Source organism: Megalopta genalis, chromosome 14 (genome assembly GCF_051020955.1).
Source record: "Megalopta genalis isolate 19385.01 chromosome 14, iyMegGena1_principal, whole genome shotgun sequence".
NCBI classification, from domain to species: Eukaryota; Metazoa; Arthropoda; class Insecta; order Hymenoptera; family Halictidae; genus Megalopta; species Megalopta genalis.
The window spans coordinates 8,261,320-8,282,498 of record NC_135026.1 but is presented as its reverse complement, the minus strand read 5'-3'; the positions used below and the strand labels follow the sequence as shown (position 1 = coordinate 8,282,498).

Genomic DNA, 21,179 nt, shown 5'->3' with positions numbered 1-21,179 from the left:
ACACTTTCCATACAAAACTGATACGAACCGAAGAGAGTTTAGTCTTTTTCGAAAAGTAGATTCCTCGTAAAACGAATAGGTTAGGATTACAGTGGCGTAACTCACACTTTCGAAACCGTTAACCTACGTCTCGAACTGTAACCTATACACGCGGAAATGTTAAAAAAAACCAATGAAAATCAATTATAAGGTCAGTACGAATTAACTTGAGTCGAGATTATATTGAAAATAAATTCGGTCGGTAAACGATAGATCGCAGCGAGAAAAAAAAACGTGACTTACGGCACTATTATGATTTCCGAGCCACTCAAACGGTTCGCACATGACGGGAGCGCCGGTTGCCAGTAGAATCGTCTGTTGCGTGTTCGGTAGTTTACCCGCTTGGCACGAGCTCAACTCGAGCTGAAAATCCTTTATAGGATTACAAGCGTCTTGGTCCCTAAGGATCGCATCGATCCCGCCACCCCCGGCCCCCTAATCTCGGCCTGTATATCGGCATGTAACACGTAGCACACTTCGGGGAATAAACAGCTCCCCATCGGCGCGACCCAGTCCTCCGTTTCGTGTACACCGATGGTGAACCCGGGCCAAGGACCTTGACCTAGACCATACCCGGCTCATTACTTCAATCTGTCTTCGCCCTACAAGGAAACACGCCTGCCTCGCCTGTTCGGCGAGCTTCGAATACCTGACTGCCGCGGGATCGCAAACTTGCTTGCCGCTAATTTCTGTCGCGACGCCGCCACGCTGATGTGTTTATTGTCCATAAAGTCTCTTCTCGTTCGTACCTGTCGCCGCGGAGATTCCCCCGGCGCTTCGACGTACGAAGAATGTTCGCTCGCCGTTTCTTTCGTCTGGTTATTGTTGTAGCAACCTTCGGGTTCGTTGCACTTGTGCTAACCGACACTGCTCCCATCAACGTGCTCGATAAGATCTTGATTGCTCGTGCCAGGACACTTCACACCTAAACGCGTTAAATACGCTAGAAATCATTTGGGGTAATTATTTGCTTCAGTGGGTTTTGTTAGTTTTAGTAGCGTTTTTGGTCAAATAGACTGGAGGTTATGTTCGAGTTGCGTCTAGGTTAGACCATGTTTTTAGTAATCACGTGACGTTGATTTCAACAATATTGTGGAATAAAAATTTCTAGGTTAGGTCTAGTTGGGTATGGGTTTCTGACTTTTTGCAACTTGTAGATCTTAAATCTTAATGGACCGTGACAATAAGTGATTTTCAAGTTGGATAACAAGATTTTGTGACACGCAATTATTTTTCTCTAACTCCGCAATATTTTGAAAAGAAAATTTCTAAATTATATCTAGTTAAGTAGGTTTAAAGGATGCGCTAGAAATTTGAAATGAGCTAATTATTTGCTGCAGTGACTTTTGTCAGTTTTAGTATCGTTTTTGGTAAAATAGCTTCGTTTCGTCACTTGCATGAGAAATTGATTGAGAACCACGGACTTTGGAGGTTATGTTTGCATTCCATCTATTCTTAGTAATAAATAGATTGTAACGAAAGATGATTTTCAAGTTTGATTAACAGCCACAATTATACGACTCTGACTTCATCAATATTTTTGAATGAAAATTGTTAGGTTAGTTCGAGGTTAGATCTGAATTTCTATCTTTTTGGAACTTGTAGATCCTAAAGAACTAGGGGTTTGAATTTTAATAAAAAGATTATATGACTCACAACTACTTTTCTCGAACATTGCCAGCATCTTAAAGAGGAAATTTATAAGTTAGGTCTAGGTTAGAAATTTGTAGGTTAGGTCGAGTTTATATCTGGGTTTCTGTCTTTTTAGAACTTGCAGATCCTAAAGAACTAGAGACTTCTTAACGGATTGTGACAAGGAGTGATTTTTAATTTGGATAAAAAGGTTGTATGACTCATAACTATTTTTCTCTAATCTTAAAAAGGAAATTTCTAGGTTCGGTCTAGTTAAGTCTCTGTTGCTATCTTTTTGAAGCTTGTAGATCCTTAAAAAGTCTAGGATTTTCTTAATAGATTGTAACGGAAGGATTGTGTGATCTACAATGATTGTTCACTCCCTTTTCACAACATTTTGAGAAGAAAGTGTTTAGGTTAGGTCTCTGGGTTTCTACCCTCTTGCACTTTAGGTGATGCTAGAAAACTTTGGTTTACTTCGTAGTAATTGAAAAGTGATTTTCAAGTTTATTGAAAGAATTGTATGACCGTTGCCTAACTTTAACAACATCTTAGAAGAAAATATCTAGGTTAGATATTGGTTAGATCTGCTTTAGGTCTAGATTACGTCTCTATTAGGTCTGGTTTAGGTCTAGTTTAGGCCTGGTTTAGGTTTCGTTTAGGTCTGTGATACGCAATCAGTTTTCTCTCCCTTTTCACAACATTTTGAGAAGGAAGTGTCTAGATTAGGTCTGGGTTTCTATCTTCTCGCACCTTATGGATTTTAGAAAACTTATTCCTGGGTTGACTTCATAGCGATCAAAAAGTGATTTTCAAGTTTATTAAAAGGATTTTGTGACTGTTGCCTAATTTTAACAACATTTTGAAAGAAGATGTCCAGGTTATGTCTCTATATTACGTCTCTATTAAGCCTGATTTAGGTCTAGTTTAGGTCTGATTTAAATCTGAATTAAGCGAACACATTTAGCCCAACCTAAACAAAATTCACGTATTCGTTGGTTTACGTCTGCGTCCAACAGATCCCAGAAAACCGTGCACCACATTCTTCAACGAGAAACAGGTTTTCAAATTCGAAGAAATGATTGTCTAAACGTTGCGCGCCTCTCCTCGAGCATCGTGTAACGCGTCAAGAAGAAAATGCCGAGCAGTTGAATGATCCGGCTGATCCCCGTCGGAGGGAGTTAGCAGCGGCGCGCTTGCATCACGAGGGTCTTATCCGGGCAAAAAGGAAAAGCATGGTTCTCCAGTGACCGTCCGCTTATCCCGAAGCTGCAGCTCGGATGACCCTCTCGCTTTCATCCGGCTGCGTGGCAGGAGAAAGAGCGAAACGTTCCCCCGGGAGAGGAGAGGAGAGGTCGGGAGAGCCGGCTCCTCCGTCCTGATGAAGGAGGAAGGAATGCGGTTTCACCGCGTTCGTTTTCGTCCGTGCCTTGTGTACCCCTCGAGAGATCCTGCGGCGCGAGGTTACTGGGCAAACCAGTCTGCTTGTTGTGCGACGCGTGTTTCCCGCGCGAACACGCGCGAGAGGATAATCCTCTCCGGGACTGCCAGCGTCTGACGCCGGTGTCTCCGGTCATCGGGTTACCCTCAAGGTCGTACCACGCCGGTCCCGAATCCCGAAAATCTGGACAAAACCTCTGCAAACGAATCCTCTCGTTGGCTCGTTTCAACCGTTTTCTTTTTTTTTAGGTTATTTTATCGATGTCACTATGGGGGCTGAAAACGGTCGTATTTTTAAATCCAAGCAATGATTGCAGCGAAAACGTCGGCAATGCAGTTATTACAGCGACGATCACTAAACCCTTTATGCAAAATAAAAATTTGTTACGTCGGATCTAAGAATTAAATGGTTAAATAAAAATCAATGTTTTCCTTCATCGGTACTAAACAGTTGGAAATAAATAATTTACCGATGTTTTGTTAAATTCTTCAGGCATCTTCAGCTGCATCGACCGATCCATTTTCGTCGCGAATCCATAAAATCCCGCGGTCCAGTTACGAACGGCACTCGAACGCATATTCTCGTTTCGAAATTTTATGTCCGGATTCGCAATCGACGACCGCGCGAGCGTCCTCCGGTCGTATATTTCCAATTAAATTGATCCGGCTCGCCTTTACGTTTCGGGCCTGGTTTTCGGGATTCGTGACCGCTTCGCCGAGCCCCGGGATTCAATCTCGGAACGGGAACGCGTTCCCCGAACGGGCCGGTCCGGCCGAATTTACTGCCCCATTACCGGCGAACCTCGAACGATCATGCCAGACGCGCCTCGAACGGGACGTTTACTGGCGAGAGAGCCTGTTTTATGTCCTTGGTCCTTGCTCGCTTTCGGCTCGCCACCGATTACTCGGCGAGCTCCGCGATCCCGTCGCCGGTGCGACGATATTGGCCGAATGTACCTGTCGCTGCAGCGACGAAGCTTCACTTGCACTTATCCCCCGGTGTCTTTCTCAATTTCTTGCGAGTAAGAACGATTTCCGAGTGGCATTTGCGAAGCACAATGCGTTTCGAAGTAAAAAATTTTGCACATAAACACTCTGTTACGAATCGGTTTCTGTTAGGTTATGTTCAACAGACGGCGCTGTCATCGACGCTCTCGCCGCTGCAACGGACTCGGGCACCAATCGCCGAAGGCTTAACTTTTTAGGCCCGACGCGCCACTATACATAGTGGCTTGCTCTAGTAGCTCACTCGCTCATCGTTTGAACCAAATAATCGTCTTCATATGCATTGTTCCACACTTCCTTTGTCTTCACATCGATTTACAACAGTCTACAAGGTGTCCCAAAAATGTCTCGCAATCCGGAAATGGCGGATTCCTCGGATCATTTGAAGCAACTTCTTCCTTTACAAAAATGTTCTCCGAGGCACCGTTAACGAGTTATTAACGAAAAACAGCGACCAATAAGAATCGAGTACGGCTGACGCGAGGCGGCCCAGCCAACCAGCGCGCGAAGCCCAGTTCCGCTCATTGACTCGAGCGCCTCGCGCCAGCCGAGCTAGCCTCTCATTGGTCACTGTTTTTCGTTAATAACTCGTTAACGGTGCCTCGTAGAACATTTTTGTAAAGGAAAAAGTTGCTTCGAATGGCCTGAAGAACCCGCCACTTTCGCATTGCGAGACATTTTTGGGACACCCTGTATATACAGACAGAATATACAGTATCAGACTTTGTACAGTACATATCAGACTCTGCCGTCCAGAGAAATAGTCTCGCGCAGAATTCAGCCGTACCTAAAAGGTTAACTTCATTGACAAATATGCGAGGAAAGTAACCTTTTCGTATCGTACGCAACATATTTTCTACGCAACGTTGACAACACGACCGCGTCTATAAAACGTCCGGCGGAAAAATTCCGACAGACTCTTCGTCGCCTAAACATGGATGCGTTTTCCTGCGCAGGTTTTACTACCGGGCAAATTGAATCCCGACAATTTGAATTGATACACACAGCCGACGTATTAACATTTATTATCCGGTTAGCTTTTTGCAACATTATTTCGACGCCGAGATTCCTTCCAATCCATCCATTAGTTATGAGAGTGTAAACCGTATAGCCAGCGAACGATCCCGTCAGCTTTATTGTCGGGTTCTCTCTTTCCTTGTGCTCCGTACACATTCTCCCGGAGAGAATTATCATATAGATGGGCTTCGAACAGCTGACCAGGTTAAAATGTTGCTCCCGCTGACTGATGAAGAATTCTTCTGCTGCGGGGAGGCACCTAAATCCTCTTCTCATTTGTCTGAAACGACTGCTGATATTAAAACCTCGGGGGTTGCAGAAGGTGTTTAGCAATAAACACGACTCCCCGGTGGACTCGCGAGCCCTTCGATGCTGCTTCAGAATTCTATTCGCGAGCAGATGAAACTTCCTTCGTTCCATTAGTAAACGCGGGACAAATAAACAGTTACTACTGCAACGATCTTTCGGATCATCAAGATTCGAAGTAGGAACTGGAAATTATTGGTAATGGGGTTTAAAAGTGCATTGGATACAAATTGGATAAGATTGAAAATTGGATAAAAATTAGATAAAACTGGATAAAAATTAGATAAGATTGAAAATTGGATACAAATTAGATAAAATTGAAAATTGGATAAAAATGAGATAAAAAAGAATAAAAATTAGATAAAATTGAAAATTGGATAAAAATTGATCAAACTTTTCAGCACACTTTAGTGTGTGTGTAGTATTCAATATACTGTCCGGTATAGTAACTAACATTTTACCATTGTGTCATAGGGTTTGATTTAGCTGTCAATTATGAAGAAAAGTCTTGTTGGTATCATTGGTTGAATTAGTTGCACAATCATCACTTTTCTTGCCACCAGACGAATTAAATGTTCCTGATTGTTGGCTCTACAATTATACAAAGCAGGAAAATCTTTCCGTGAGAAATGTTTGTACAAACTTGTTCAAATATGTTAAGTAATGAAATATAATAAGTAATGAAATTTGTACTGTGTTTAACCAAATGGCGGTATTATTTACTTGGCGGTATTATGAAGCAAAACATGTTAGTTATGTTTAGTGAACTGTTTCTCAAGTATGAAGACGTTTGAATGAACATATCTGTTGAAGTTTGTGCAAACGATAATCAAACCTGTACTACATTTGACCAAATGCAATCCTGACATTAAAAGCTAGATATATTTGTTGTATTTAGTGAATTGTTTCTCAAGTGTGAAGACGTTTGAATGAATATGACTACTGAAGTTTGTACAAACGATAATCAAACTTCTACTATATTTGACCAAATGCAAGCCTGACATTAAAAGCAAGATATACTAGTTGTATTTGGTGAACTATTTTTTAAGTGTCAAGATGCTTGAATGAATATGACTACTGAAGTTTGTACAAACGATAATCAAACTTGTACTATATTCGACCAAATGCAATCTTGACATTAAAAGCAAGATATATTAGTTGTATTTGATGAACTATTTCTTAAGTGTCAAGATGCTTGAATGAATATGACTACTGAAGTTTGTACAAACGATAATCAAACTTCTACTATATTTGACCAAATACAATCCTGTCATTAAAAGCAAGATATATTTGTTGTATTTAGTGAATTGTTTCTCAAGTATGAAGACGTTTGAATGAATATGATTACTAAAGTTTATACAAACGACAATCAAACTTGTACTACACTTGATCAAAATCAATTCTGTCATTCCTATAAAGCAATATAATTTCCAGCAATTTCCAATCTGTAATTTCCAGTATTAACACGTTTGAATGATCATAACTATTGAAGTTTGTACAAATGACAATCAAACTTCTACTATATTTGACCAATACAATCCAGTCATTATCAAGCAAGATATACTAGCTATATTTGGTGAACTATTTCTTCAGTGTGAAGACATTTGAATGAATAGAACTATTGAAGTTTGTACAAGCGACAATCAAACTTCTACTATATTTGACCAAATGCAATCCTGTCATTACTATAGAGCAGATACACTAATTGCGTTTAATGCTCTGTAATTCCCAATATTAACTCGTTTGAATGAACTCATCCGTTCAAGTATGCAATCCAGTCATTACTATAAAACAGATACACTAATTGCGTTTAGTGCTCTGTAATTCCCAATATTAACTCGTTTGAATGAACTCACCCGTTCAAGTATGTTTGCACAAACTCTAACAAACCCCGTACTGTGTCTGACCGAACGAAAATCCCGCCATTATTAGCAGCACACATAGAAACAGTGCTCGACAGTGCCAGTGAGAAACCGTTTGCACCTCCCGTCCACAGAAGTTTGCACAAACAACAACAAACCTCGCGCCCCGTTAATCCTCAAAAGATGAATGGTTTCTAACGGCGGCGCTGGACGAATGCAGGGGGTCACATTGACCCATAATAAAGTTTGCGTTGGAAACTATTGTCGGCGCTGCTTTCGACCGTTGTCCTCGCACGGAATGCTGCCGCATACCAGGCCGTGTTATCGCTGGCTGGTCAAAACGACCCTGCGTTCGACGTTACGAGGGTTAAACACAATCCCGTTGCAACAAACCCCGCGCCCTATCGAACAGAATCTCGTTAGTGCTGCGAATCTCGTACGGCATGAGGCACTGCGAGAACAGTTCTCGGCGCAACGAATCGAAGCGAATCCCCCCAAAAAATTCGACACAGTACGATGCCGGTATTGACCATCGAGAGAGAGAGAGAGAGAGAGAGAGAGAGAGAGAGAGAGAGCCGGTGCCTTACGTTTCCCGCGTCGCTGGTAGCTCTTCATCCAGGTAACAGATTCGTGGCCCCTCCCACCTTCCACTCGATCTCCGCGCGTTTCAGGTCGCACTGGAAAAAAAGGAGAAAGAGAGGCGAAAAAAAAGAAAATGGGGAGAAGGAAAAAGGTTCGCGGAAAGTAGTGGGGGGAGAAAAAGGGAAAACAGAGTGGCGCGGCGCACCCGCAGAAGGAATCGCGTTGGAGAACGTAGCAGACAGGTATCGGCACTTACTCCGCGGCGTTCTCGCCCCCGCTGGCGGGTGGCACCCCCGTTTCCACCCCCGTTTCCATCCCGGTTTCCACCCGGCCGTCATTCTCCGCCTCCTCCGGCGCCCACCCTCTTGCTCCTCTTGATACTGCTCGCTTTTCCTTCTCTCCCTTCTCCCTTTTCTCTCACTCCCCCTTTCTGTCTCTCTCTCTCTCTCTTTCTCTCCCTCCCGCTCTCTCGCTCTCGGGACGCACCCTCTTCGTTTCTCTTGCCGGGCCGGTGGTTCCTGTTCCTGCGGGTATTGATTCGCGTTGGCGGGCGGTCACCGCCCCCATAGTCGCTGTCTGCCGCTAGTCTACCCTTGCCCCGACGTTATGCTGTTATTTCGGCGGCCGATCTCCTCGCAGCTCCCTTGTCACGAGGGAGAAAAACCCGCGAAAACCGACCACCCAGCCGACGCTAGCCCGGATCGCCACAGGGTAAGGAACAACCCTCTCTCTCTCTCTCTCTCTCTCTCTCTCTCACTCTCTCTCGCGCGCTCACTCGCTCTCTTATACTTTCTTGGCCGAGTCTCGCCTGTTTTCTTTCCATCCAGGCTCTTTCGTCTCCATATCTTCTCGACACTCTTATCTGCATCCCTTAGCCGCGCTCCATTCGGTCCGCGGACTCGATTCTGAGCCCCCGTTGCACCCCATAAATCTTCGGGACTGTTGCACATTCGAGTGTTAACCACTTCGAACCTGGCCGCCTGATTTCCTTTTTCGTAATCTTTCGCCGGAGTTGGCTACCCTTTCGTGCTCTCCGAACAAGCTAGGTTGACTCGTTAGTCAGCTTTGCGTTAAGAAACGTTGCATATTGTATTGCATATAATATTGCATACAATATTGCATATCATATAGGATATAATATTGAATATAATATTGCATTCAATATTACATATAATATTGCATGTAATATTGCATATAATATTACATATAATATCGCATATAATATTGTATACAATATTGCCTATAATATTGCATATCATATAGGATATAATATTGCATATAATACTGCATATCATATAGGATATAATATTGCATAAAATATTGCATATCATATAATATTGCATAAAATATTGCATATCATATAATATTGCATAAAATATTGCATATCATATAATATTGCATAAAATATTGCATATCATATAGGATTAAATATAATATTGCATTCAATATTGCATATAATATTGCACATTATATTGCATATCATATGGGATATAATATTGCATACACTATTGCCTATCATATAGGATATAATATTGCATATATAATAATTAATGTAATTAATGCATGTAATATTGTATATAATATTACATATATTGCATGTAATATTGCATATAATATTGCATACAATATTGCATGTAATATTGTATATAATATTACATATAATGTATATAATATTGCACATATTTTGCATGCGGACCTTGTACTACATCATTTAGGTGTGGAAGTTCTTTCGATAATTGCGAATTCAGGTATCACTATTTCGAATAACCGAGGTTGCACTGTGCAGCGATTTATAGTCTGAACTCAGTATTATCTTATAAAACAGTAAAGCACGGAACTACCCTATAAAGTGTTACGGGTAGATTGCGGATCTTTACGCAGACATATTTTCATTCATGACGTCATAGAGATTCTAATTAAAGAAATGTTTTCTTTGTCAATTGAGCGATTCGTCATTGTAAAAAGTAAATAAAAATTCTATTTTTAAATATTAATATTAAATATTCTACGTTCCTAACCTATATTGCTCAGATAATAGAAGCGGTTACATTGTTACAGTGCTGAATTGAGTCATCACTGCTCGTAAAACATGTTTAGATGACAAAGAATTTTGATATCAATTATACATATAATTAATACCAATAGTTACTATGTATAAACATCGTTCGTAAAAATTTTTCTTCTGAAAGGTACACGGTCGACCCTCGAACAGTGGGCAACGTGTAATTCGTGTTCTAAATATTTTGTAAAATTTTGCAAGAAAGTACTAAACTAAACAAATTCTTAGTTTTTAATTTTGAAAAATTTTAAATTTTTTTTTGTTTTTCTTTTTATACCGTTTTTATTATAATTCTTAGCACGCGTTTGTATAACAAATGAAACTGAATATAATTAGTAAAGTTAATAATTAATAAAATTACCAAAGCAAAATATTTACAGTAGACTTGCTGAAAAGAATTAAGCTAATTAATAAAATTAAGCTCTAATATCACAAACTTCCTGAACAGTACAGAAATAAGAATTTATGTTAGGTTTTAACATAATAGCATGCAACATATTATCATAAAATTACTACAAACGTAGTAGCAAAATACAAACACAGACAGAATGTAATAATTAGTCAGAATAGGTTGGCAAGATCGTAGGAATTTGAACCTCGAAGAAGTAATCGAACATTGCCATGCAAATGGTAATTATGCGGCAGCATTCATGCGCAAAGCAACGGTTATTGCGAGCGCGCAATGTTCGCGGACAATGGCAGTCTCGTCGCGGAATTTTTCTTCCTCGGCGATGGCTTTCCGAAGAATGCTTGTCTTGCCACACCGCGGCAATGTTTCCCGAGAACCCCGTCCGTGAGTAATGTCTTTCAATTATGTTTTCTATGGGGCCTCGTTAAACTTTTCCTCGTCGTGGCCTATAGTAAAAGAAGTAATATCGCGAGTGAACGACTCGGGGACACGCGTAACTCGACCGGCTTGTCTCGAGAATTTTCCGATTTCGCATGCTTTCCGCATCGCGGTATTGCGCAACCAACAACACGCCGGTATAGCACTCCGCCCGAATCGCCTAACCCACTTTCTTCCTACGTAGTGGTACTGAAACTCTGCAGCGAACTCGGAACGCACGAGACGGTATCGACAATGGCGTGAAGTAGAAAATAGCGATATTTTAATTTTGCATTACCGTAACAGTTGCATCAACCTTCTCAAACTAACTGCGTTTTAAAAGAAAACAGATTTTTGGTTCCTCATTTCGAGCTTCTTCTTATTGCAATCAATTTTTTTTTTGCCCACAAATTTTTCGGCGGGGAAATGATACCTCGGGCGATTTCAAGCAACTTTTTCCTTTTTGAAAATGTTGGCAACCGCTTCGTTCGCGAGTTATTAAAGAAAAACCCGGACCAATCGTAACGCGAATACGTCTGGCGCCACGCCCTCGCGGCCGCTGTCACTGGTACGAGACGGCTGACGCAGCAGCGAGCGCGCCGCGGCATTGGCCGTGCGGGCGTGGTGCCAGTCGTACTCGCCCAGCGATTGGTCAGCGTTTTTCGTTAATAACTCGTTAACGAAGCCACGGAGAACATTTTCGCAAAGGAAAAAGTTGTTCCGAATCAGCTCAGGAATCACCTCGCCGGAGGTTCTCCATTTATTTAAAAAAAAAATAAAACAAAAGTACTAATCTGCTTTTTATAGCTTGGATCTATTGCCGAAGGAATTGCTTAACGATTTTCTCGAAACTTTTAATTTGTCTTACTTAAAGATAGAGACGTTTAGTGCTCGGAAAATTTGAGTGGGTGGGTAATTAACTAACCGGTGAATAACGTGCAAAGCAGCTCTTCGGGATCGCATCAGTTACTCGCCGGCGAGTTTACAAGCCCCATCAATTTACCCGGAGCGTGCTAAATAGCCGCGAGTGACTTCGCTGACACGCAACTAGAAACTGGCACCTTATAATCGGCAATTCAAAGGCGCGCTTCGCTCTCGAATTTCTGTCGAATTTCCGCCCCATACCCGGCGGCAGCGCCGCGTGCATTACACCCCTACGTTGCGCGCGCGACCGCAAGTTCCTTGTTCGCCGTTATCGTCATCGGAGCGTGGTAGCGGCAAACCGGCCCGTCCTCGGCGTGTCACGGTCAACAGAGTAGCTAACGACTCGTCGAGAAACGCGTTGCACGACGCTGCAACAAAAAAGCCCGACACGCTTCGAGGAGAGGCTCCTGCACACAATATTCCCGTGTGCTCCGGGGCAATGCTGTCAGCCAGGTGAAACTCAGGAGCTTGCTACTTCCTAATTGTTCCGCTTGTTTTCTCCTGCTACCTGCTTAACCGCCTAAGTTGCTACCCGTTGAAGCCAGCCTTAACGATTACGTGGAAATACTCGAGAGAGAAAGTTTACGAACCGACCGTGTTAATGATTTACAAATATATTGAAAAGGAATTAAGCAAGTGCGGGCTTTAAAATCAGTCGAGATTCCTCGTATCGTACAAATTAGGACAGTTCAAATATTGGCGCCATTTTTTGCAGTTGTGGTACACGGTTTTCAGCACATTATAGATGCGGTTCTTTATTATGTTTATGTAGCAATTTTCAACTTTTTATCCAGACAGATCCTTTTATTACTTTTTCGAAAATATGTTAATACTGTGGAGTCCTTCCTTGCCGATATCTGGCTAGGGTTTCGGTTAGGTTGAACTCAATTTTCGAGTAATCAAAATTCCTTTTCGCAGACATTGTTCTTATGCGAAATGAAGCTATTTGCTAAGTTTCAGCACAATTGAAGCACGGAAGTTTCCAAGGTTATTGAAGGTCAAATATTTTTATTTTTTAATTTTACGCTTTAGTTCTCGAGTTGGCGAAAATCCTTCTCGCAATCGTTGTTCTTGTGTAAAATGAAACCATTTGCCAAGTTTCAGCACAATTGAAGTACAAAAGTTTTCAAAATTACCGGACGTGAAATATTCTTTTTTTAATGTTTGGGCTTTAGTTCTCGAGTCGGCGAAAATCCTTCTCGCAAACGTTGTTCTTATGCACAATGAAGCCATTTGCCAAGTTTCAGCTTAAATGAGGCACACAAGTTTCCAAGGTTACTGGAGGATTATATATATATATATTTAAATTTAGAGCTTTATTTTTCGAGGCTTCTCGCAGACATTGCGTAATTAAACATTGTTGCAAGTCTCGAGTATCGTTCCTCAAAGGCCGAGACATTTTTCCTGATTCCGAGCGTGGCAACAATTTTCCGTAACCGATTTTATCGTCTTTCCCGGCGGCCGTGTCTGTTTTATTCGTTTGCTCCGCGAGGAGAGACGGAGGATTTATATACGCGTTCCGGAGCGCTTAAATCGAGGGTACAGGGCACGGGGGATGGGGGCGCGGGAGCAAGGGGACCGCAGAAAACGGGCGGCGGCTATCTACAATCTCGTCCGGAGCGGCGCGAAGCGGTTTTATTCACGGCTGCTCGCTTTCGGGCGAAAACAATGCGGCCCCGAGCCGATCCCGTTGAAAAAAAAAGGAAACTCTCCGCGAGAGAGGCGAGAAAAAGGAGCGAAAGGAAAATCGTGGAACAAAGCGTCGCGCGATACACCTCCCGCCTTTTTTTTTTACCTCGCGACGCCGTCGCGTCGCGCCGGCACGGATTCGAGATTAATGCCAGCTCGAAAAAAAATCGATTTATCGACGCTCACGGAACTCACGGAATTTCCGAAATTCCGCTTATGGTCCAGGCGTTTCTGATTCCTCCGCGTGATTCCGCTCTTGGCTCACCGCGAAATGGAGAGATTCCAATTTTTGTTTTCGGGAATTATGAATTTTTGGATAGGGTTGCTTCAATTTAATTTATTGTATTTCATTCTATTCCATTTCATTTTATTTTTATTTCCTCTATTTTATTTATATATATATATATATATATATATATATATATATATATATATATATATATATATATATTTCCTTTACTTTATTTTTGTCTCCTTTGTTTTATTTTTATTTTCTTTGTTTTTTAGTCCGTAAGGAAATCGATGATGTTCATATAAATAAGTCGCTAACACGTCGCATAGAATGCCAGGAAATATTCTACACGCTTGCAACACTGTTCCTCTAACGATGGTCGAACAAGGTCATTTCAAAGTCACGATGCAACTCGTCAAACAAAAATTCGTCTTGACATCTCAGCAGACATTGCAGCCAATGCATTATAAAAAACACGTGTTAGCGTGCGATAAACATTGAATGACCTTGAAAATCAAGGGTGGGAATGACCCTTCGAGAAACAATCGCATGGCGAAACTTTGGAGGACTTTGTCCTCCGGGAATTTTCTGCATCGACGAAAATAAGAAAGATATCGAGGAATCCATTTTAAACGGGACACTCTGTATATGTGTACTGTTATCGCATCATAGGTGAACGAACAGCAAAACGCAATGAATGTGAATGAAACACTCGGAATTTACCGCTTCAACGTTGGACAGTATTGTAAATTGCTAATTTTAATGAAACTCGATTCGTTAATTATTTAGAATGCATATCTTGTTTTTCGGTTCGGAACCACAATTTGTTTCGTTGATATTCCGTCCTTTATTAACTGTTTAATTTGTTTTAATTGGTACTGTTTAATTCGTGGTATTTGTGAAACATTTTATCCGCCAACTTTACATAGTCGGCGATATGAATATAATGTAAATACAAATCAATATAACAATATATAACACAAAGTCACCAAAATAATGAAAAAGCTGGATATCTCTTTTACCATCACATTTGAGACAGCACTTAAATCGTCCACATCAAACCAAAGCCACCGAAAAATCGATCAACTTCACAGAAACAGACTGCAGCGATCGCTGCAGTAATTTTTCTAAAAATCGTCAAACATTTATTACTATTTCTCTGAATCGCATTGTCTCTTAGCATCCTGTTAATCGCAGAATAGTCAGCATATCGTCGACGCCGCTCGCCGCGCACTGTTAGTGGAACACGTGTGGCCCCGCGGCGAGCATGGAATCGTTCGCGCGAGGATTTTCGAGCGGGCCCGGCGGAGGGCCGGGGGCCGAAGGGTGGCCGCGGGGTGGCCTGGCGTTAATCACGCGTTCCGAGCGCGTTAAACGAGGCTATCTGCGCGCGTAAACGCGGTCAGCTCGGCGATACGGTAATTGGCAATATCGCCGCCGATAAAGGAATCAACGGTTACGGCGGTCCGAGAGCCGGGAGGGGCGGGACCGGGTTTCGGGGAGCCGTGGGGGTGGGGCGCGGGGCACCGGACGCCGCGCCATTATGCAGCAAACCGAAACCGCGGAACGCCGCGTGCTGGCCGCTCGTCCGCGAATTGCGTCCGACCGCGAAGCACGTGCGGTTTTCTCTCGTCGAGATCGAGCGGACACGCGCCTCGCCGCCCCGACACTCTCTGCGGCCGTTTTACGAACGAGTTCCGAGACGGCCGAGTCGGATCGAGGATCACCGGACCCGTCTCGGGAATATCAATTGCCTCCGTGACTCCTCGCGGTCGCTCCCGGCGCGGCGGCTTACTCCGACTGCTCCCACCGTATTACTTCGACCGACTTATGCTTGTGGTTCGCTCGACATACTGTCGTCTGTCACGCTGAACGCCAGACCTCCGGTCCATTAATCCTGTGGACGACGAAACGATTTTCTTGCACTTTCTTTTACACTTGCGAGAACTGTAGGAATCGTCGTAAGTTGAACCTAACCTATACGTAACTCAGGCTTAAGGCAGACGGAACATTGACTTTCAGGTAATTAATACGCTGAATGATGAACGATTTGCTTGCTGTGTGTTTCACATTGCGAGAACTGTAGAACTATCTCAGACTTAACGCAGACAGGACATAGACTTTCGGGCAATTAATACTCAGAACGTTCAAACGATTTGTTTGCGATTTCTTTCGCACTGCGAGCACCGTAGGAATCGTCATAAGTCAATCTAAGCCCAACTGTCGGCAAGGTAGAGAGCGACGTTACAATAACGATATATATTTCTCAGAATATTTTGGATCTGAAAATAATAATGTAATATGGATAATTTGGTACTGAAAAAATCCTTCTCGTAAATATTGTATCTATGCGAAATGAAGCTATTTGCCAAGTTTGAGCGAGATTGGAGGACGAAAGTTATCAGTATTTTTTTTGAAAATGAAATTGTTCGACAAACTTCAGCACAATTGCTAAAGCAATTACTGGACTGCGGATATCCGAGCGAAATAAAAATTGACTACATTAATTGTATAAAACGGGAGTTAAATAAAAATGTGTTACTTCTTCTAACGGCTTTAATAAATTGAAAATAATGGAACGATGTTCGTAAATTGGTAAAACGCGTGACATCCGCAGTCTGGTAATTACTGAACTGATTTATATGGAAACTCTGCTGCTTTATATCAAAACCTTATCACTAGTTTACCGATCTCCACGCACTTGCGGGCACGTGCATAAAAACGTACAAATTGACAGAGTCTAACGGCATATTTATTTTATTTTTACAAATGTAATATTTTTGTACCATCTTGTAGTCGACTTCTGAAACATTTCTTTTAAACGATGTACGAAAACAAGAATCACAAGAGAATCGTAAAGTCGAAAATCCAATGTATCCTTCGAAATTTACTGTCCCGAAAGCAAAGAGCGATGGAGACGAACAACTTTCGGATTCCGTCGACGCTTGACTAAACGCGCCGTCCGGAGTGAATCCGCGTCGTAAAAATTGCCGGTGTCCCCACCCCGTGTCCCCGGAGAGAGCGCCGTATCAGAGACGACCGTAGCCATGGCCCGATGTATAAATAGTGCGATAAACGCTGTTTTACCGCGCGAACGATTCGGCTTTATCGGCGGACGCGGCGCGCCGTGGAATCGATCGTTCGAAAAGAGTCGATCTCCGCGCTGTTAGGTGGTCTAGTTGGCTCGCCGCGAGCGCCGGAGAGTTGGCTGATGCGCGGGGCACTGAGACGAGGGACGAACGTCGCGTTGATAAATGAATCGACGGTGGACGCGTGCGCGCGCGTGCACGCACGCCTAACCGGCAGCGGTCTGCTCGGGCGCGCGCGATCGGCCGCGCACGGAACGTTTAATGAAATAAACGTATCGATGCAGGACTGATTGCTGTGGCTAATTCGACGATAAATTTGCAGCCGTCCTTCTATCCCGTCCGGCGGCGGACAGAGCCGCCGTGTCGCGGTGAAATTAATTTCTGGCTCGATTTTCAAAGCGGCTTGGCACACACGCGCGCAACGGCTGGGCCACGTGATCGGGAACGTGCGTCGATCCTCGCGATCCTTTCCAGAGATTCGCTCAGCCGTGCCTCGGCCATTGTACTTCGTAATCGTTATCGGTCGTGTTATCAGCCTCTTCCGAACGAGGAATTAGCCGTGGGAGGACGCTATCTGACACTGGAATTCGACGTGGATTTTTTACCACACGGGCACACTTTTTGTCCGCTATGTTTTAACAACGAAGAGCCAGGACTATTGATATTTAATTGCAACAATAATTAACTACACGCCTCTGAAATGTTACGTATCGTTTTCGGTCCAGTCTGTAGGACTCACGGTAGAACTCACGGTTGGATTCACAGAATAACAAGCTGGATTAGCAAATCGAAGGAGTAGGGGTAGATCACGTGACGTGCCGGGATGTCGATTTTCAAGAACCACAGTGACCAGCAAAACTGAGTCAACACTTTTAAAACGATATAACTTTTTGAAAACTGGTTTAAATGACTTGACTTTTTGCATAAATGTTAGAGGGACTAGGTATGAATATGTTACGAGCCGAGGGCCAGGTAGGTTGGGTGGCCGGAGGTTGCATACAATTGGAATTTTTGATAGGGGTGCGTAGACCAGCTGATGTTTATTTCGGCACGGGTGGCTACCTTTAAGGTTAGGATAAGGTGCGTAGACCAGCCGATGCTTATTTCGTCGGCACGAGTGGCTACCTTTAAGGTTAGGATGAGATGCATAGACCAGCCGATGTTTATTTCGACATGGGTGGCTACCTTTAAGGTTAGAATAAGGTGCGTAGACCAGCCGATGCTTATTTCGGCACGTTAAGGTAAGGATAGTGTTTGGAGAAATTGGTATTAGGCTGCCTCGTAACTTTGTAAGAAAAAAGAAATAAGGATATATTTCGAGCGGTAAAGATATATCTTTGTGGGTTATACCAATTACTGCTTCGAAATAGGAGATGGAAATAATTAAACTTATAACCAAAGAAAACTGGTAAAAGCTAATTTATTACGCGTTTTGTGTGGGTTTTACAAATGTATGTAAGTGTTCGCGGACTCTAACGCCCTCTCAGCTTTTCGCACTGAGTCGGCGGGGGTTTCTGATTTGATATCAAATTACCTATTAGATTGTTCGAAGGAGAATTACGACTCGATCTCACTAGCGTTTCCACGTCGACGAATGACTCGAAACTAGCCCAATTTCCGGTCGCATTTGGGCCCTTTATATAGTCAGATTTTCTCTGGAAAAATGGTAGTGGGGTGTTCCTATGTGGTCCGATTCTAGAAACGTTCGTCGTCGTAACCCCTTGGAGGTACTCGACTCGCGATATACAAATGAACCCCCGGCTGGCTGGCGCCAGCCAGCCTGGTGTATGCCTTCAGAAAGGAATATAAAAAATTCGTGGGAAGATTCTCCGTACGTTACAAATACAATACAATAGTCAATACAATGACTAGAATACTTTCTTTTTAATTTTGTTATTACTTGGAACTTTGCTATTACTTGAAATGAAAAAAATATAACAAACTCACTTTTTCACTTTTTTATCTGAGCCTATAATGAAAATTTAAAACATACATTTGGTACATCTCGGAAACTTATATAAATTCAATATGTATATAAGCTATTCCAAGAAATAGCAAAATTAAAAAAAAGTATATTAGTCATTATACAATAAACTAGTTTCTCTAACAATTACAGAAAAATTCAAGTCATGAGACTTAGTCATCAATTTTTAAAAAATTATACCGTTTTAAAAGCGTTGACTCGATTTCGCTCCTTACTGTACAAACGTTCCGAAAAATTCTGTGCAATTAGAGATCGGCGCACGGAGTTTTAGGTTAAGTCTCCGATCCGATCGAGGATACCATGAGCGATCGTCTCCGCCGTGATCGTCTTCATAGTCATCGATCAAGTAACTCTTCCATTGTCCGAACATCCACTGCCGATCGCTTAGGATAACGGAGATTCGACTTTCACAATCTCTCGACCCCCAAAGAGTCGATACTGTCCCGTTGCGAAAAGGTCTCCAGGAGACCTAACCTCTGCACAATCGTATCGTTAACAACGTCATTGCGATCGCCACCAGGACGATGTCTGCCTAAGTACCAATTAGGTCCGCGGTCGAGAATCTGTCCCGTTAGAAAGAAGTATTGAAGAGGCCTGTTCACAATCTAATTCTTTAATCATACAGCATCCACTGACAAGATGACGCGTGCCTAAGGACCCGCGGCGACTACTTCCTTCGCTCGCCAGCAGATGGCTAATGACTCGACACCTTTTCTGCTACTGCCTGATCCGTCACCGATCCGTATATATACCGTCCGCAACCGTCCTTACGGTAGCCCGCATCAAGGGCCTGCCAGATGGCGTCCCAGATGAGTCAACGAGTCATCTTAGTGACTCTTAGAATCTCGTCACTTTCCTCCACTGCCTTTGTAGAATCAAAAATCCTCGTTCTCGGCGAGTTCTAGTAGCAGAGTTTTCTTACAAAGGAGTCCCTAAAGAGAGACCTGTTCCCCAATCCGATCCCTTGACAGGTGTCACTTCGACCGTTGTCAAGAATAATGTCCGCCTAAGCACCAGTAGGACCTCCTTCTTGAAGACAGTAGAGAAGCAGTCCTCTTAGAAAATATAACCTCCAAGGGGACCTGTTCATCTTCAGCAACAAGACACGTGACATCTGCCTAAGTATCAATTAGTTACAATCGATCACAGTTAAAAAATCCTCGGCCACAAAGATGTTGACGTTGGATATATCCTCTCAGAAAGAGAAGGGCTTGAGGATAGTTCACAATCTGACTCCTTAATGTCACTTCGACCACTACCACGACGACACCTGAGTACTATTAGGAGCTAAAACTGCTGATCCGCGAAGATGCTAATGTCAGCCCTCTTTGAAAGGCAGCCTCGACCTGCTCGTAATCCGGTTCCCGGGACAACATCGGTCCCGAGCACCGTGAAAACGTCGCGTGCCCAAAGTTTCCCGATGGTGTTTCCAGATTTGCCGGAGTGCCGCAGCCCCGGAAACGCATCTCGCTGCGAAAAGAGTGGGTCGAGCGTGCCGGGCCGGTAGCTCGGAGAGGCGGTCGGGTCGAGAGACTCGGCGTGAACCCCCAAAGTGGCCGTGAATCGGTGTTTGTGGTCGAGGTTGATAGCATCGAAGAGGAGTGAGTGTGTGTGTGTGTGTGTGTGAGTGAGAGAGAGAGAGAGAGAGAGAGAGAGAGAGAGAGAGAGAGAGAGAGAGTGCCGGGCGGGCGTCTCGCCAACCGAGTCAGCGATCCCTCAGAGACGCAGAGACCGAGAGAGAGAGAACCGCCTCCCTCGGCTTCGGCATCGTGTTTTCCTCCTTTCCTCTTCTATCGTCTCCGCGCGCCGGTTCTCGTCGTCTTTGTCCTTCGCCCGAACCCGGGGCTCTCAGGGGGGGAAAATCCTTCCGTTCTCTTGACATCGTGACCTAGGGCAACGTGAACCCCAGGCGTGATAAAACGGGATGTGCCGCGACAGCACCCAAACATAACCCTCGGAGCCTTCTACCACTATCTATCCAGGCATCTATCTCCCTCTCTGCCTCTCCCTCTCTCTCTCTTTCTCTCACGTAATCCTACTCTCTCTTTCGCGCTGGTGCACTGCTACCCCCTCGCCTCGAAGGAACTCGAGCCGTTCGTTGACCTCGACCCCTTCCGCTCCGGCTCCTTCTCCTCTCCTTCGTTTTTCCACTTTGGCGACTGGTTCTTCCTGGGCTCCGAGCGATGATTCATGGACACCGCCACGCCAAATCCGCCGGACCTCGTCTACGAGGCAACGTCACGACCGATTAGACCCACGGGGAAACAACTCGGCCGGCCCGTCCAGGTGATTGACAAGGGGACACCCTGTGGCGAGACCTCGGCCCAGGGATCACTGGGTTATGATAGGGGCCTTTCGGTTGTTTCGGATTTACGAGACAGCCGGAGACCAGCTGACACTCGCTTAATTCGTTGACACTTGGCCGTTTCAAGAGGCTATGTTTAGATGTTTTAAAGTCGTCTAGGACAAAGTGAGGCACACTTAGCTACCATA

General features: G+C 43.7%; 1 protein-coding gene and 2 long non-coding RNA genes across 9 annotated transcripts in view; 1 reads left to right on the top strand and 2 right to left on the bottom strand.

Annotated features, from left to right (window-relative positions):
• Tet (tet methylcytosine dioxygenase-like) overlaps positions 1 to 21,179 on the top strand; it is a 247,985-nt gene that overhangs the window by 198,654 nt on the left and 28,152 nt on the right. The window lies entirely within an intron of this gene.
• LOC143260526 (uncharacterized) lies at positions 2,153 to 4,306 on the bottom strand. Its single transcript, XR_013034785.1, has 2 exons — positions 3,582 to 4,306; positions 2,153 to 3,473 (listed from the first exon to the last, which is right to left on the bottom strand). It is a non-coding gene; the product is annotated as an uncharacterized LOC143260526 (long non-coding RNA).
• Positions 18,105 to 19,339, bottom strand: LOC143260525 (uncharacterized). The gene is made up of 2 exons (XR_013034784.1): positions 18,867 to 19,339; positions 18,105 to 18,493 (listed from the first exon to the last, which is right to left on the bottom strand). It is a non-coding gene; the product is annotated as an uncharacterized LOC143260525 (long non-coding RNA).